Raw genomic sequence first — 16,965 nt, forward strand, 5'->3', positions numbered from 1 at the left:
AGAGCTGTGAACAGTCCTGAATGCTTTGAGCCCCCCCGCCCCCCCGCGGCAAACCGGGGGCCTGCGAAGAAGCATTGAGTGCTTTGGGCACTAATCCATGAGATGTCCTCAGTATAATCAGAGTGGTGGGAACACAAGGAAATGTCCTTGTGCTACTTCAGTATAATCAAAATAATGGTGGGAACTTTGTGCTGCTTTTGCGCTCAAGGACGAAGCACGGCAGGTTCTCAAGAAAGCCAATTATTGCTTGTATAATTAATAAAAACATAGGTTGCTGCTTTGGCATTTCTGAAACGTTAAGAAAACAAGTCTTAAAGTGTAAACCTAGATAATGCTTTAATAAAAGCTACCACAGCAGGACAGACGGGGCTGTTTTGCCTGAGCGAGCGGCAGCCCTCTACTTCTGTGCTTCGGCACAATTCATCTCGTGTGATGAGCTTACTTTCGGCCCTGTCATAAGATAAACTACAACACACGGGTGGAATGAGGGGATGACTCAGTGGTAGCTCTTCTGGGTCTCCCAGGGCTAAGACCTGTACAGAATTCTATTTGGCCCCCTCTGCTTTTGGGGGTCCCCTCATAACAGCCAGGTAATTTTCTTGACTCTGGTTTAGGCCTGAGTTTTCTCTCTGTAGATCAGTGTCTGTCCCACTAGTCCAGGGTCCTCAACTCCATGAGACTCCTCAGGGAGACTGAGGGGGTTCTTCTACCTCAAACATCTGTCCTGGGCATCCCAGGGCTGACAGCATTCGGGGGATTTGTGGGACTTCTCTGTTCTGGGGTGTGTGGTTCCCTCATTCTCATTCAGAGTCTGGTCAGATACCTGACCAGCCTAGGGACTCCACTGTCTGCTAACTTGAGGCTGCTCGCATCAAATCAAGGTACTCCCGTTCTGGAGACCTCCAGCTGGAAGCCAGGATGAGCCGCATCCAGCCAGGACTGTTCTGGACTTCCAAGGGTTGATGGCCTGAGTCAGACTTTACAGAAAACCCCCTGTTCTGGCTGGGTCCTTCCATCATTCCTCAGTCAGGGTCCCTACCTTCATATCTATCGAAGACTGGGACTCTTTCTGCTTATCTCCTTCCATTGTTTTTAGGCCAAGGCTCTTAAGTCCCTGAGAAGTCTGAAGAATACGTGAGGGCATGCTCAGCCTGACAGCTCTATCTGAGGCTCTCTAAATCCAACAGCAGGTGGAAGCCTGTCTAGGTGTGACTCCCTGTATTCTGGGGTGTTGGTCTTCTAAGCCCTCTAGTATTGAGGCAATCCGCTTGGCTCCTGGCTCTTGGATTAAAGGTTTCCTGAGAAATACCTCATCCTTGCAAACACCTGAGCAGTTTCCCCTCTGCAAACCTTGGTCCCTGCCTTAGGAGCGATGTGAGATGGGGAAGCTAAAGCATAAGGCAGGAGTTCCAGACAGGTGGTATTGTATCAGGGGAAAAATACACTGATATTTTCCTTCTCTTCACCAGCCAGACCCAAGAGCCTCATGTAAATTCTGTTCTGACAGATTTATATTTTATGGGGAAGGGGCTGTCCAGGATGATTTTGTGAGCCCCTGATCTTTTGAGGTTATCTGACACTGCATATGAAGATGATCAGTCACTGAGTATTACCTTTCTTTTCTTTATTCATGCCTGTCATTTACATTGGTATTCATATTGCTCTGGGAATGTATTCCAACCCAGTAGCATGAGCACAGTTTTTCTTTTATTTATTGCCTGAGATGCATTTTTAAGAAGAAAGAGGAAAACTGAATATAAGAAACACAAGGTGGGCCTCAGCCTTGGAGAATTGGAATAGTGTGGGCTCTTGATTAATCCAGACCCAGGATCTAGTTTCAAACCTGTCCCTTAACAGCCATATGAATTTGGGTGCATTACTAAACTCTGTGAGCACCGGGCTCTGCATCTATGAAGTGGGTTTGCCAAGCTCTGTCTTGTAGAACTAGTGAAAGGTGGTTAATATGTGTTAAGTGTCTGGCACAGTGACTGGCCTGTGTTGAGACTTCAACGTGGCATTTATTACTATGATTAATTTGGACCCCATGATACCACCCACTCTGCTGGGGTTGGTTTTTTTTTTTAAAACTCCAGGAGAAGCCAGAAAATATGTGGCAACCTAGAACAAAGAAAACCCAATCATCCAAAATGCCAATTAGCAAGAAAAGCTAAGTAGTATTTCCCTATTACATGATAAATTATTCAATATGGGTATAAGATATACTTTCCCAGTTAGATACAACACAAACCCCCTAAGTCTGTGTCAAGGATCACCAACTTCCCTCCCTACAAGCAGCCCTTCCATCTAAACTACCCTTCTTTTCATTAATTTAACCATCACCAAAAACCCAGAACTCGTATAGAGTTTATCAGATTAAACACGATAACTTAATTTGAATGCCCTTTTGAAGGAGAGGGCTCTGACCCTCCCAGCCCAGTGCAAAGGTGCCCAGTGGCTTCTTACCATCTTGCCTCAAAGGAGAATTACACTTATTTCTCAGAAACTCCCTGAAGACGATGTGAATGAAACATTTAATTTGCATACTGTGTTCTCCTGCTCTGGCACAAGAGCACAGGACACATCCCATCCCTCGCACAGTGATATACTTGCCCTTCATGAATAGGCTCAGAACAGTCACAAGGGGGCTGATCTTCTGCATGCCCTTTACATAACTCAGCCTCTCATCTTAGGTGAGGTCCAGTTTTCTGAGACGGACATAGGAGTGGTGCACTTCTTTCACATCAACCTCAAAGACCAGCTCCATGTGCTCAGAGGCTCCCCTAAGGATCCCAGGAAGTGAAATGCTCCTCATCATTTTTTTAGGGCATTATTCACCATGTCTGCCTTTGTGATGGGCTCTTTAACTCGATAACTGAGAACCAGGGAATTCACCACCAAAACCACTTTCTAGGCAAGAGTGTGTTGGGCAACTTCTTAGTGTCTGGCAAAGTGTATGGTTCTCTGACTTTGTTCCTCTATTTGACCACTGGAGTCCTGCTTGATGAGATGCCTATGAACACTCCTGACTTTGAGTCTTTGGGTCTCCTTGAGGGCCTGAAAGCATTGCTCATGCGTGCAGCACCACTGCTTCTGATACTGAGGCATGACCGCTCTTGTTGGTACCAGTAGGCAGGAGTGTGGGTAGAAGGCATGGCAATGGGCCACCACAGGCTAAAGAAGAGGAGGAAGATATAAGTGCTGTCAGCTGGTAAACTCAATTTTATTTGCTCTGATGAAGGCCAACTCCACCAGACTTTTCCTAAGGGCAGTGTTCTAGGGCCTCACAAGTCTCCTGTCCTGTTTGTTCCACAAGTACTTGAAGAAGGAACTGAGAAGGCATTTCACAGCTCAGCCGGCCAACCCAGTTGGAGACTTCCCAGGGTTCACAGTAGGGCAGGGAGAAATGGGCTCTATTAGGTGCACTGGTATTAGAGTATTCCCCTCAGTCCTCACTCAGGGTCCTCACTGTGACTCCTAGCAGTTCCTGGGACACTCAGTCTACTGACCTGAGGCCATCTCCCTTCAGATCGAGGCCTTCATCTCTCTGAGACTCCTACAAGGAAGTGATGGAGACATCTCATATGGTCACCTCTGTCTGGGTCCTCCCAAGGTTGACAGCAGGGCCTTGACTCTGGGGGACACCCTCTCTTCTGGGGTAAGTAGTCCCCTCACCGCTCATGCCGGTTCTTCACCTTGACTCCTGACAGAGTATGGAATTCCTCCCTCTGCCTAACTGGGGTCATTCATCCCCTTCAGGCCTCACTTCCTTGAGTCGTCTGAGGAGAAAATAACACTGGACAAAGAAATATAGGACCTGTTTTTTTATTAACAGGATGTCTGGCAAACCTACCTGAGGGCGAAGTAAGGGTCCTTAGCTTGAAACTGTCTGGGCCTCCCAGGTCTCGGGGCAGGGGTGCAGCAGGCCTCTGGGGTTCCTCTCTTCTGGAGTTATATTATTCTCAGTTCATATGGGAGGTATTTGGAGAAATCATGGTACTCAGTGAAAAGCAAGTTTGAGGGCATGCCAGGGACCTATTGGGGAGAGAGTGACAAAAATGACAGGTGGAACGTCAGACTGTGCCTGCATGTCTTGCTGAGACATTGTTACAGGCAATCAAATATACCCCCTAATCAGTGCTGGAGTGGTGTTTACATCAGTATTTTCAAAAACAGGGCCTGTGAAGTAATAATAGGTGCTCTTCCAAAAAAGGCAAATTATTTAAATAAAGTTGAGTAAGTTTTAGTTTCTGGTTTTGTTTTCACTGCAAGACTTCCCAAAGCCCTCAATATGCCAATACGCACTGAGAAACTCCAAGAGGGATAATATAGCATGATGAGTTTTCTTAACATATTTGACCATGAAAAGCATGTCCTCCTGCCATTTTTTTTTTCACATCGAATCTCAGGACTTCAACACAGAACATTTTGGAGATGCTGTCTATGATGTTCCTGGCAGATCCTCAGCTTATGTTTTTCTGAATGTTTTCAGTTACAGTATAGTGGCCCTTGGATGGGGCAGGAAGACCGGCCAGGCACATTTTCAAAACAAAATGGCTGCCTTAGTGCCAATAAAGATGATATCTAAAGCACAAAGACCTTAATAAGTGACATGAAATATCAACTCTTGATACTTTTCCAAAATTTCAATTTAGAGTCAATAGGATGCAACCACATCCAAAACTTGCTTGAGATGCCTGATCATTGAGAGACATACTCTAAGCGTCATGTTAAACATGGGTCATCCTAAATTTCCCAAAGAATACTACTATGTTACAGCTACTTAAAGGAGAGTATTTTGTAAGTACCCAAACCTCCAGGGGGAAAATATGCTAGAGCTAGCCCAGCTGTAGGGGACCTAATCAGAAAAGGTGTGGGGCTTCCCTGGTGGCGCAGTGGTTGAGAGTCCGCCTGCCTATGCAGGGCACACAGGTTCGTGCTCCGGTCCAGGAAGATCCCACATGCCGCAGAGCAGCTAGGCCCATGAGCCATGGCCGCTGAGCCTGCGCGTCCGGAGCCTGTGCTTCGCAATGGGAGAGGCCACAACAGTGAGAGGCCCGCGTAACGCAAAAATATAAAAATTAAAAAAAATAAAATAAAGGTGTGACTACAGGGTAGGTATTCAGGCTCAGTGGAGAATGGGAATGTTTGGAAACCACAAGGGAGAAATTCTATCTTATAAACTGGTTTTACATAGTGGAAGTGGCAGGGGAACACAGTAATAAGGAAGCTACACAAGTGCCTGCAATTCATCCAAGTGGTATAGGGTACTGTGTCTTTCAAAAGACCTGATTCTGGACTTCTCCAGATGTTAGGATTGAGGTTATTGGTATTCTTTCTGCTATTCTTACAGTGTTTAGTTCAGAAACTGGTGCAGGCCATGTTCCTGCAGAAGACACACATAGTTGATCTGGGAAAGACAAAGGCAGGGAATAGAGACAGGGGCTGAGAGCAATGACCCAGAGATGCCTGCAGAAGTCTAGAGGAGTACAGCTAAAAACACACATCCGTTTTCCTCTTTACAGTTCAAATAAATTTAAAAACTAAAGCAATTTCCTAGGCAAAGCTATAATGCAAACCCAGCCTTTATCTTGTGATTTGGACTTAGGGTGTACAGATAATTAGAAGTACGTTGATCTGAGCAAGCTACTTTCTTAAATGCTGTATTTCAAAGGATTTCAAATAAAAGAGAAACAGGATGGTGGCTCAAGATAGCGGACATTTAAAAAAAACAGCATATAAGTAACATATTTAGAGCTATATTAGTGCATCTCTTGGGTAATTTCAGTATTCATTAGTGTCTTCATCTCTCAGTGGAACAAAACTCATGACTGTCGTTAAAATACTGTTTTAGTCATGTACTAGCTAATTAATAAAGATATTAAATATAACCATTTCTGAAACCTGTGCCTCCGGCATATATTTTAGCAATGCCTCTTCAATGGGATTTTAGTACTTAAATATGTCCCTCTATGATATTTGGATATGCATATGATTTTAAAATATTATAAAATTATTCATCAGGGAACTGTAACAGGGCTTTGTGACTTTACTAAAAATCTTTTCATTTGAAAACACACCTTTAGAGTATCCATTGATATTGGGAGACAACTTCAAGTTTTATAATTATGTGCTACCAAATACCATTCTTTCATTATAGAGCAAGAAACCCAGGTCAAAATAAAAACATCTCCATCAGGGGCTTCCCTGGTGGTGCAGTGGTTGAGAGTCCGCCTGCCGATGCAGGGGACACGGGTTCATGCCCCGGTCCGGGAAGATCCCACATGCCGTGGAGCGGCTGGGCCCGTGAGCCATGGCCGCTGAGCCTGCGCGTCCGGAGCCTGCGCTCTGCAGCGGGAGAGGCCACAGCAGTGAGAGGCCCGCGTACCGCCAAAAAAAAAAAAAAAAAAAAAAAGATAACTTCTATGCTTTCTTTAGGTGGTAGCTTTTAAAAATCTAAGGAATTAGAAGAACTTTTTGCTTACAGAAAGGTGAAAAACTTACTTTCATTTTCAGGAAATCATGAAAGCATAAAACTCTTCTATAGAATATCAATGTCAATTAAGGATAATACATTACATAGAGTCAGAAGTACTGGTGTTTAGCGAGTTCACCTTTGAGAGACATTTGGCATAAACTAAAACTCAGCGGGAGAGGCCACAACAGTGAGAGGCCCGCATACCGCAAAAACAAAAACAAACAAAAAAAACAACTCAATCAATGTTTAAGAGGATTATCAGTTTTTCAAAATTCCAGTTTAATTTTAGAAAATCATTCTTATGATTCTTCTAACTGGTTTTTCCATTTCATTGTAAAAATCTATTCAAAAATATTAATGCTTAAAGTGATCGTTATAGAGAGGGAGGGAAGTAGGAACAGCACAAAGAAAAATAACAATATAATCTCCACTACTCAGAGACATCTGCTGTCATCAAACTATTCTTTCTATTAGTTATTAGGCAATTTTGGAAGACTCTGAAAAAAATCTCAGCTTGGCATACACAAACCACCTAGTGAACAATGGCAGACTCCTACCACCTAGTTAGTTCTTTTCAGTTTGCAGATGGGTGAAGAAACTCAGCCCCAAGAAAAGAATGCTGCCCTTTTAATTATTCCTCCCTACTTTTCTTCATCGAATGACTATATACTGCTTTGATTACTGCAGGACTTTGTTTAAGCCATTGACAATGATTTTTCTTTTAAAAGAAGAACCCTACAGAGAAAATAGCTTAAAAATTGCATAGGGTATTCAGAGAGCAAGAATAAACGGAAACAAAAATCCACCGTCAGGATTTGAACTTCAGGCTTTCTCAGCGATTGACGTGTAGAATGTAGAACGTAATTTTTCTCCAGACTTTAATATCTACTAAACACCCAATGACCAAGTGGCCTACATTTGTCAGATATTTAGTTAATGAGTTGGATTTAATGTGACATTTGCGACTGAAAGCTAGAAGTCTAGATCAACTGTCTGTGATCTAAAGAGATGGGGCCTTAAGTTCTGGATTTTATCAAATGTGCATCCAGGTCCAAATCGATAGAACCAAGACTTCCCTGGCTTTCAGTACTCCACAGAAGGTGAAGACATAGGTAAGCTATTTAAAGAACAAAATGGACTCCACACTAAGAGTAATGACAAAAAAACACTAAGGATTCAAAATCCAGATCAATATCAAATGATAAATAAAAGGTACAAAGATATTACAATATAAATGAATAGGTGTTGAAATTAAAGGAGCACTGTTTTAAATTAGAGCTCTGTTTAAATTAAAGGAGATCTTTGTTAAATTCAGAGTCCATTCACATATCTAGAATGCACAGTCATGCTGCTGAGAGTCATACAAGTGATGTAGGGGGAAAGTGGATTTGTGTGTTTTGCAGCGAGTGGGATGGGAAACGGGAACACTGGAAGTAAAACAAAATGACAGGATACTGGGGAAGCGGTGGGTTCTTTCCAGTCTCAGCATTAGCTGAGGCAAAGCAATGGGTAACAGAAATTGTGAGCTCTTAAAAAGAATGGGTACCATACCCCCCATAATTGAAATCACTTGGGGAGTTACTGAGAATACAGATTTCTAGGCCCACTGTAACCCAAGAGCAGCCTTGGAATCGAGATTTTTTGTTTTTTTTTCTTCACAGAGAATTAAAATTTTTGTTATTTTTTATTTTATTTATTTATTTATTTTTTGCGGTACGCGGGCCTCTCACCGTTGTGGCCTCTCCTGTTGCGGAGCACAGGCTCCGGACGCGCAGGCTCAGCGGCCATGGCTCACCGGCCCAGCCGCTCCGCGGCATGTGGGATCCTCCCGGACCGGGGCACGAACCCGCGTCCCCTGCATCGGCAGGCGGACTCTCAACCACTGAGCCACCAGGGAAGCCCTATTTTTTCTTTTTTTAACGTCTTTATTGGAGTATAATTGCTTTACATTGTTGTGTTAGTTTCTGCTGTATAACAAAGTGAATCAGCTATACCTATACATATATCCCCATATCTCCTCTCTCTTGTGTCTCCCTCCCACCCTCCCTGTCCCATCCCTCTAGGTGGACACAAAGCACCAAGCTGATCTCCTTGTGCTATGTGGCTGCTTCCCACTAGCTGTCTATTTTACATTTGGTAATGTATATATGTCCATGCCGCTCTCTCACTTCATCTCAGCTTACCCTTCTCCCACCTCGTGTCCTCAAGTCCATTCTCTATGTCTGCGTCTTTATTCCTGTCCTGCCCCTAGGTTCTTCAGAACCATTTTTTTAGCCTCAAGTGATTCTGATGAGAAGCCGACTTTGGAGCCACACTGTTACCCACACTGATGTCTTGTTAGCACTTCATTAAGAAGTGTTAAACTTTTAGAAATTAAGGTTTTCCCAGAAGATAAGGTGTTTTTCATTTAAATTTAAACATATTAATGGGAAGTCTATAGATATTCTGGAACTTCTCTGAAAATTTTTGATGATCATATTCAAGTGCTGAGTTTTCCTCCAGTAATGAACATTTTTAAGCTAGCTATGGACATTTATTAAAATACAGGCCTCAAACTGTCCAAATTGTGACAGGATGAATAAAATAAGAATGTCTCAAAATGTTACTTGAAACCCTCCTAGGGCACTATTAATATCTAGAATTTTTTGGTAGGTGAGAATAAAAACAGGTTTTAGGTCACATATAATATTCTTTTTCCATTCCTTTTAAAGACTTCATTTATTTATTAACCTCTTTTCACTTCTATCCTTATAATTAAGTTTCTTTATATCCTCACACTTACAGTTGAAAGTAGTGTCTGTAGGTTATGTGTAGAGGTTACATTTCATAGGTCACATTTCAGTTGTTACTTAATTGTTCATGCATTTCCCCTCAAATAAATTTCCAGGAGGAGGAGCACAGATTTTACTTCTTTTAATATGCAGAATATTTAAAGTTAGTATTTTAAGTGTAGTAGACTCTCAAAAATGACTTACCCAAAAGATGTTTTTCAACACTGAATTTTCACAATTGAGAAAAGTATATATACTTGTGCTGTTCAATACAGTAGCCATTAGCCACATGTGACTATTTAAATTTAAATGAATAAAAATTAAATAAAATTTAAAATTCAGTTCTTTAGCTGCACTATCCACATCTCGAATGTTCAGTAGTCACATGTGGCTCTCATACTGGACAGCACAGATATAGAACATGTCCATTAATGTAGGAAATGCTATTAGAAAATGCTGATCTATACAAATTGTTTCTCCTTCCTTCCTCCCTCCCTCCCTCCCCTTCCTCTCTCTCTCTCTCTGATACAGAAGCGTTTCACTGCTCTAAAAAATTCCCTATGCTCCAACTATTCCTCCTTCCCCCTTTCTTCAACACCTGGCAACCACTGATCTTTTTGTTTCCATAGTTTTGCCTCTTCCAGAATGTCATATACAGTAAGTCCCCTACATACGAACCTTCAAGTTGCGAACTTTCAAAGATGCAAATGTATTATAAACCTATTACAGTACAGCACTATATAGCCGATTGTGTTAGTCGGGTACCTAGGGCAACTTTGTTGGACTTACGAACAAACTGGACTTACAACGTGCTCTCAGAATGGAACTTGTTCATATGTAGGGGACTTAACTGCCGGTGGAATTATACAGTGTATATATAGCCTTTACAGATTGGCTTCTTCTGCTTTGTTTTGTTTTGTTTGGCTGCGCTGTGTGGCTTGCAGGATTACTTCCCCGACCAGGGATTGAACCTGGACTCCCTGCAGTGGAAGCACGGAGTCTTAACCACTGGACCACCAGGAAATTCCCTCAGATTGGCTTCTTTCAGGTAACACTATGCTTGTTTCCGCCATTTTTTTTCATGGCTTGATACCTCATTTCTTGTTATCACAGAATAATATTCTATTGCATGCATGACTGCATCACAATTTGTTTATCCATTCACCTACTGAAAGACATCTTGGTTCCTTCCAATTTTGACATTTATGAATAAATCTTCTATAAACATTCCTGTGTAGGTTTTTATGTGGACATAATTTTCAATGCATTTGGATAAATCCCAAAGAGCATGAATGCTAAAATATGGCAAGACTATGTTTAGCTTTGTAAGAAATTTCCAAACTATCTTCCAAAGTGGCTGTACCATTTTGTATCTCCACCAGCAATGAATGAGAACTCCTGTTGCTCCATATCCTCACCAGCATTTGATGTTGTCAGAGTTTTGGATTCTGGCCATTCTAATAGGTGTGTAGTAGTATCTTATTGATGTTTTAATTTACAATTCTCTAATGACGTATGATGTGCAGCATCTTTTCATATGTGCCATATTTGCTATCTGTATGTCTACTTTGGTAAGCTGATTAGATCTTTTGCCAGCTTTTAAATTGGGTTGTTCATTTTGTTGTTGTTGTTGAGGTTTAAGTGCTCTTTATATGTTTTGGATACAAGTCCTCTATCTGATATGCTTTTGTAAATATTTTCTCCCTGGCTGTGCCTTGTCTTTGCATTCTCTTAACAGAGTGTTTTTTGCAGAGCAGAAGTTTTTCACTTCAACGACCTCTAACCTAGCTATTTTTTCTTTCATGGAGCATGCTTTTAGTATTGTATCTAAAAACTCATTGTCAAACACAAGGTCACCTAGATTTTCTCTTCTGTTATCATTTTATATTTTTATAAGTTTTATATTTTTGCATTTTACATTTTGGTCTATGATTGATTTTGAGTCACTTTTCTTAAAAGATATAAGGTCAGTGTCTAGATTCATTTTCTTGAATATGAATGGCAGTTGTTAAGCCCCATTTGTTGAAAACACTATCCTTTTCCACTGGATTGCCTTTGCTCCTTTGTCAACAATTAGTTGCTCATATTTGTGTGGGTTTATTTCTGGGGTTTTTGGTCCATTAAGTTGATTTGTCTATTCTTTTAACAACACCACACTGTCATGATTACTGTGGCTTTAGAGTAAGTCTTGAACTAGAGAACTGCCAGTCCCCCAACTGTGTTCCTTTACAGTGTTGAATTGGTTATTCTGGAACTTTTGCTTTTCCATATAAACTTTAGAACCAGTTTGTTGGTATCCACAAAGTAAACTTCTGGGATTTTCATTGGGATTGTGTTGAACCTATAGATTATGTTAGGAATAACTAATATCTCAACAATATCGAGTCTTCCTACCCAAGAACATGGAATATCTCTCCATTTATTTAGATCTTTGATTTCTTTCATCAGTTTTGTAGTTCTCCTTATATAAACCTTATAAAATTTTGTTAGATTCATACCTAAGTATTTTAATTTTTTTGCTTCTAATGTAAATGGTATTTTACTTTTTATACTCAAATTCCAAATGTTCGCTGCCGATATACAGGAAACAGTAGACCTTCATATATTAACCCTGAATCCTGCATCTGTGCAATAATTGCTTATTAGTTCCAGAAGGGGTTTTTTGGTCAATTTTTTGAGATTTTTCTATATAGACAATAACATCACCTGCAAACAAAGACAGTTTTACTCCCTCTTCTAAATTTTCCTTCCTTTTCTTGTCTTTTTTTATTACATTACATAGGGTTTACAGTACAATTTATAATTGTACTGTACAATTTTGATAAAGAGTAGTGAGAGGGGACGTCCTTGCCTTGTTCCCCATCTTAGGGGGGAAAGTCTAGTTTTTCACCATTATGATATTAATTGTAGTCTTTTTGAAGATGTTTTTTATCAAGTTGAAAAAATTTCCCCTCCATTTCTAGTTTACTGAGAGTTTATCATGAAAGGGTGTTGTATCTTGTTGAATGTTCTTATTGCATCCACTAATATGATCGTATGATTTTTCTGCTTCAGCCTGTTGATGTAATGAATTACATTAATTGACTTTAAAATTTTGAACTACCCTTGGATACCTGGAATACACATTTGGTTGTGGTGTATAATCCTTTTTATACATCGTTGAATTTTATTTCCTAATATTTTGCTGAGGATTTTTGAATCTATGTTCATGAGAGATATTGATTGGTAGTTTTCCTTTCTTGTAATGTCTTTGCCTGGGTTTGGTATTAGATAATGCTGACCTCATAAAATGAGTTACGAGGTGTTCACACTGACTGCATCTATTTTTTGGAACAGATTGTAGAGAATTGGTATCATTTGTTTCTTAGATGTTTGGTGAAATTCAATAGTGAAACCATTTGGGCCTGGTCCTTGCTATTCTGGAAGGTTATTAATTATTGATTTCAATTTCTTTAATAGTTGTAAGTCTACTCAGATTGCCTATTTCCCCTTGTGTGAGTTTTGGTAGATTATGTCTTTCAAAGAATTGGTCCATTTCACCTTTTATCAAATTTGTGGGTGTAGAGTTCAAAATACAGTTGACACTTAAACAATGTGGTGGTTAGCGGCACAGACTCCTTGTGCAGTAAAAAATCCACACATAACTTTATAGTAGGCCCTCCGTATCCATGGTTCTGCATTCACGGATTCAACCAACTGTGGATCATGTAGTGTTGTAGTATTTATTGAAAAAAAAACCTGTGTATAAATGGACTTCTGTAGTTCAAACCTGTGTTGTTCAAGCGTCTACTGTATTCTTTTATTATCATTTTACTGTCCATGGGATTAGTAGAGCTGGTTCCTCTTTCATTTCTGATACCAGTAATTTGTGTCTCCTCTCTTTTTCTTTTTTTGTTTAAACCCTAACCAGCCTTGATTTCAATGGCAGAGCTCCAGCAACCTGGAAGCACCTCACCGAGCCTCTCAGTGGAGTGGGAAGGGGCAGGGAATTGGAACTCAGAGGCTCAAATCTTAGAGAAGGGCTGATGGCAAGCCCGGGGAGAGGCTGCATGACTGTGGGGAGTCCCCTAGCGCAGATCGTGGGCCATGAACATGCCCCTGGCCCTGCGCAGGATGGGGTCCTTGGCAGCATCACTGGGGTGCTCCTTGGACGGGATCTCCAGCAGCGCTGCAGTGAAGCACTGGTGGGCATCGAGCACATGCTGCATCTCTCTGCGATGTACTGGTTGATGAGGATGATGCCGATGTCCTCCCGATTTAGAAACCACCGGAAAGTGTCTTCCGTCTCATTGATGGTAGTATCCTTCTCCACCACCAGGAAATTAGGGTGGCGGTTCTTGTTAAGCTCCCCTATGCCACCGAGCAGGAAGCCAGTCACCGTGTCCTCGTCTCCCATCACCACAATTAGCTTCCCCCTCTCCGCCATCCTCACAGTCAGCAATACTTCAAATATTTTACTTTATTCTCTTTTTGCTTGGATGGTTTCTGAAGATAAGTTCGATTTAATTGTTCTTATTCCTCTGTTGGTAAGACATTATTTTCTCTGGCTTCTTTCAAGATTTTCTGTTTGTCTTTGATTTTCTGCAGTTTGAATATGATATGCCTAGATATCAAATTTTGGGCATTTATCCTGTTTGTTGTGCTCTGAGCTTCCTGGATGTGTGGTTTGGTGTCTGTCTTTTATTTTTGGAAAATTCTCAGCCTTTATTTATTTTAACAACTTTATTGGAGTATAAGTGCTTTACAATGGTGTGTTAGTTTCTGCTTTATATTCTTAGCCTTTAAAACTTCAAATATTTCTTCTGTTCCTTTCTTTCTTCTCCTTTTGGTATTGATATTACATGTATATACACTTTTTGTAATTGTCCCACAGTTCTTGACTATTCTGTTCAGTCTTTTTCATTCATTTTTTTTCCTTTTGTATTTCAGTTTTGGAAGTTTCTATTGATCTATCTTCAAGTTCACTGATTCTTTATGAGTGAATCCATCAAATACATTCATCATTTCTGTTATAGTGTTTTTGATTTCTAGCATTTTCTTTTGATTCTTTCTTAAAGTTTTCATCTCTCTGCTTACATTACCTACCTTTTCTTGCATTTGTCTACTTTTTCCCTGAGAATGCTTAGCATATTAACTGTAGCTATTTTAAATTCTCAGTCTGATAATTCCATATCTGAGTCTGGTTCTGCCATATCTGAGTCTGGTTCTGATGCTTCCTTTGTTCATTCAGAGTGTGCTTTTTGTCTTTTAGTACGACTTGTGATTTTTTTTATAGCCAAACATGATGTACTGGGTAAAAGGAACTGAGGTAGTATGAGGTTTAAATTTATCTGACTAGGAGGTACACTGTGTATACTTTTTGTTGCAATTGTGGTGTCAGAAGCTAAAATTTCCTCTGGTGTCCTTGCTTTTTCTGTTTGTCTCTCTAGTTTGGAGGGCAGGAGTTTCCCTATGAGCTCCATTCTCTGATGAATACAAGAATTGTTGATTTTTACCTTGAGGAAAGCTCTCTCTTTTTCTAAAAATAAATTTATTTATTTTTGGCTGTGTTGGGTCTTCGTTGCTGTGCACGGGCTTTCTCTAGTTGAGGCAAGCGTCGGCTACTCCTCCTTGCAGTGCGTAGGCTTCTCATTGCGGTGGCTTCTCTTGTTGCGAAGCATAGGCTCTAGGCGCACGGGCTTCAGTAGTTGTGGCATGTGGGCTCAGCAGTTGTGGCTCGTGGGCTCTAGAGCGCAGGCTCAGTAGTTGTGGCACACGGGCTTAGTTGTTCTGCGGCATGTGGGATCTTCTCGGACTAGGGATTGAACGTGTGTCTCTTGCATTGGCCGGCGTATTCTTAACCACTACGCTGCCAGGGAAGTCCAAAGCTCTTCTTGTGAGTACTTCGAAGCTCTTTATGTGTCAGACCTAAAACTGGAAGTCAGGACCATTTCTTTTTTAAGAGTAGACTTTCTATTCTGACTTAACAAGTAGTTTTCAGATGCAATCTTTGGGGTTTTTTTGGTACTTGGCCTTAAATTTCCAATATAATTCCTACTATCTATATTCTCCAATGTACTGTTGATTAAGTTTAGGCTTGCTACTGTTGAGTTCTAGACTACCAATGGCCCATGTCAATTTTTGAAGAACATATTTGACTTTTATGCCATGCTGAATTATTGTGAAAATCCACCCACCCCAGAAGTCCCCCAGGATTTGGAAGCATCAACTACCTCTGGCACTGGGGACAAAGAGTTGAGCCTCTGAGTTTCCAATCAGCTTTTTGGTTCCTTTGATCTTAATCATGATCGTATAACCAAGATTTATTTAATGAAGCCTGAAAGCTCTTGCTTCCATTTGTAATTGCAATATCCAGACATTGGAACGGAATGGAAGGAATCGAGAATCATTTTCTAGCCTGGTTTTCTCTATTTTATTCTGTCTCTAAACAGTCTGTGCCTCATGGCAAGCAGTCTTTGCTATGGAATGAACTGTGTCCCCCTACAGTCATATGTTTAACCCTAGCCGCCCCCCCCCCACCATGAGACTCTATTGGAGGTAAGGCCTTTAAGGAGGTGGTAAAGGTCAAATGAGGTCATAAGGGTGGAGCTCTAATCTGATAGAACTGATGTCCTTATAAAAAATGAAGAAGCACCAGAGATCGATCTCATCTCTCTCCATCTCTCTCTGTGCCACGTGAGGACTCAGCAAGAAGGTGGCCATCTGCAAGACAGAAAGAGGGCTCTCACCAGACACTGAACCCTGCCGGAAACTTGATCTTGAATTTTCCAGCCTCCAAAACTTTGAGAAAATAAATTTCTGTTGTTTAAGTCACCCGGTCTATGACATTTTGTTATGGCAGCCGTAGAAGACCAAGACAGTCCTTTGTTGACTAATGTAACTGGGTTTACTGAGAAGTTTCAGCTTGGTGCAAAATCAAGATAAAGTGGCTTCAGTGTTTCCAATTACTGTCTTCTCTCGTGTACTGTTGGATCTCCCTTTCCAGTACAGCAATATGATCTTATGAAGATTCCCTAGCTTTGTGGCCACTTCTGGGTATAAAAATTTAGTTCAAATTAAAGCATTAATTTCAAAGTTGTTTTAAATCTCATCTCCTTTCCTTATCCTCAGGTCAGGCTTGAGTGGCAGTCCTGACTATGAGATTTGAGATGGAAGGTGTTGGCAGGGTCTGGCTCTGAGACACCTTTTTCCTCTCTCTTTAATAACCCTCTCTGTGGCTATTCCTGCCTCTCTAATACTGACGGGCTGAAGATGCCCTCTGTGTGGCAATGCTGAAATATCGATCTGATCATTGGACATACATCTAGGTTCTTCGTGGGTCTCCAAGAAGCCTCTCTACTATGCTGTTCCCTGACAGATGAGGTCCCCATTTAGCAGAACATCCTACAGCCGCCTGTTGCTAAGGTGCCTCACCTGGCAGCCAGCCTCCTTGATTGGGCTATTAGCAAACTTGCTCTAGCCAGGTAATCTTGGTAGTGACCACTGGAAATTCATATATTTTCGCATGCCAAAAGGAGGGAATTCAGACTGCTCTATCGCCCTCCCTCTCTCTCCAGTCATCCATATGTGTTTAAGCCTATTCTTCCTTCTCAGATAAGTACACAAATGAAATCCTAAATTATGTTTAAGATTTTGATTTATGTCAAAAGAGATCTTCAGGAATAAAGAAGACCCCTTAAAACAGGGACCAATTAACAGGCTTGTGAACTCATTTTTGTA

General features: G+C 41.0%; 1 pseudogene; it reads right to left on the bottom strand.

Annotated features, from left to right (window-relative positions):
* Positions 1-13,313: 13,313 nt before the first annotated feature.
* On the bottom strand, positions 13,314-13,676 carry LOC115846508 (V-type proton ATPase subunit F pseudogene; annotated as a pseudogene).
* Between the last annotated feature and the right edge of the window lie 3,289 nt (positions 13,677-16,965).

The sequence above is a fragment of the Globicephala melas genome, chromosome X (assembly GCF_963455315.2).
Source record: "Globicephala melas chromosome X, mGloMel1.2, whole genome shotgun sequence".
NCBI classification, from domain to species: Eukaryota; Metazoa; Chordata; class Mammalia; order Artiodactyla; family Delphinidae; genus Globicephala; species Globicephala melas.